Source organism: Triticum dicoccoides, chromosome 7A (assembly GCF_002162155.2).
Source record: "Triticum dicoccoides isolate Atlit2015 ecotype Zavitan chromosome 7A, WEW_v2.0, whole genome shotgun sequence".
Lineage (NCBI taxonomy): Eukaryota > Viridiplantae > Streptophyta > Magnoliopsida > Poales > Poaceae > Triticum > Triticum dicoccoides.
In genome coordinates, this window is record NC_041392.1 from 531,396,604 (window position 1) to 531,398,728 (window position 2,125).

A 2,125-nucleotide genomic window follows, 5' to 3' on the forward strand; every position below is an offset into this window, starting at 1 on the left:
AACATTCGGTCACCAAACCACATAACTCATATAATACTAAATCGTCATTGAACGTTAAGCATGCGGACCCTACGGGTTCGAGAACTATGTAGACATGACCGAGACACCTCTCCGGTCAACAACCAATAGTGGAACATGGATGCTCATATTGGCTCCTACATATTCTACGAAGATCTTTATCGGTCGAACCGTTATGACAACATACATTATTCCCTTTGTCATCGGTATGTTACTTGCCCGAGATTAGATCATCGGTATCCACGTACCTAGTTCAACCTCGTTACCGGCAAGTCTCTTTAACCGTTCCATAATACATCATCTTGTAACTAACTCGTTAGTCACTTTGCTTGCAAGGCTTCTTATGATGTGCATTACCGAGAGGACCCAGAGATACCTCTCTGATACTCGGAGTGACAAATCCTAATCTTGATCTATGCCAACCCAACAAACACATTTAGAGATACCTACAGAGCATCTATATAATCACCCAGTTACATTGTGATGTTTGACAGCACACAAGGTATTCCTCTGGTATCCCGGAGTTGCATAATCTCATAGTCGAAGGAAATATGTATTTGACATGAAGAAAGCAATAACAATAAAACTGAACGATCAATATGCTAAGCTAACAGATGGGTCATGTCCATCACATCATTCTCCTAATGATGTGATCCCATTATCAAACACTACAAAAAAAGACACATCCGTGATATTTTGGGCCGAACGAAATTTTTTTCTGTCATACTTATGACACTTCTATGACGATAATTGTGACAAAACCCGGTATCATCATAGATGTGGTGGGCTCCTACTTCTGTGACAAAAAATCATGACAGAAAATGGGCTTTTCGTCCTGGGCGGGCCGGAGACGCAGCTGCATGACATTCTTTGGGTCGTCCATGACGGAGAAAACTGTGGTAGAAGCGAGGGCGAGGAAAATATCAGGGGAGTTCCCGGTTACGGTGGGTGGTCGGGGCCGAGCGATGCGCGTTTCTCTCGTACGTATGCGCGTGTGCGCGAGGCGTTGTGCTCTAACTGAACCCAAGCGAGGCGTTGGGCTCTAACTGAACCCGAGCGATTGTACTGCAGGCTACGCTTACTGAACCCGAGCGATCGATCGATGGCTGTTAACTGAACTCGATCGAGCGATTCCTTCGCTACTGCTGCTAACTAAAGCCGATCGATGTTGCCTCTGGATGAATAGTGAGCATTGTTAGGGGGTTTGGATAAACAGTTCCCGGTGGGGGTTCGATGAACGGGAACCCGTGGTAGTAGAGGTCGTTGTCGCTGGATGAACAGTACCTCAATCCATCGAGCCGGTGGATGAACAGGACCCCGTGGAGGGCTGGATGAACAGGACCCCGTGGAGGGTTGGTTGAATAGGACCCCATGGAGGGCTGGTTGAACAGTAGCCGGTGGAGGGCTGGATGAACAGTAGTCCGTGGAGGGGTGGTTGAACAGGACCCCCATGGAGAGGGCTGGTTGAACAGTAGCCGGTGGAGGAGCACGCGGTGGAGGCTGGATGAACAGGAGCCCGTAAATGAACTGTTGCAGGTGGAGGCTGGAGGAGGTCGAGGGTGGATGAACAGTAGCCCGTGGAGGCTGGAGGAGGTCGGCGGTGGAGATGAACAGTATCCTGTGGAGTCCCGTTTTACGGTACGCCACACCCCTCCCAATGAATAGGACCCCCGTTTTGACCGTAGCGCTCCAACAAAAGTCCGTTTCCTCCATTTTGGGGTACGCCACACCCCTCCCGATCAACAGGACCCCGTTTCAACCGTAGGAGGTCTGTTTCCTTCGTTTTGCGGTACGCCAGACCCCTCCCGATGAATAGGATCCCGTTTCCATCGTGGACGGTCGAACACAAGGCCATTTCCTCCATTCTGTGGTACGCCAGGCCTCATTTCGTTCCTTCCAAGCCGGTTGGCTCCCGATGAACATGACGACGCATTCCATTCCGACCCAGCGGGTTGGCTCCCCATGAACACGACGATGCAGTTTCTCCGTTCCAACCCAGCCACAGCCATGTACATGAGCCATGTCCGTACGTATGCATGAGTAGGCGTTCGAGACCCTGCCCGTATGTACGTACGTTTTTTTGTGGGCACCGTATGTACGTACGTGG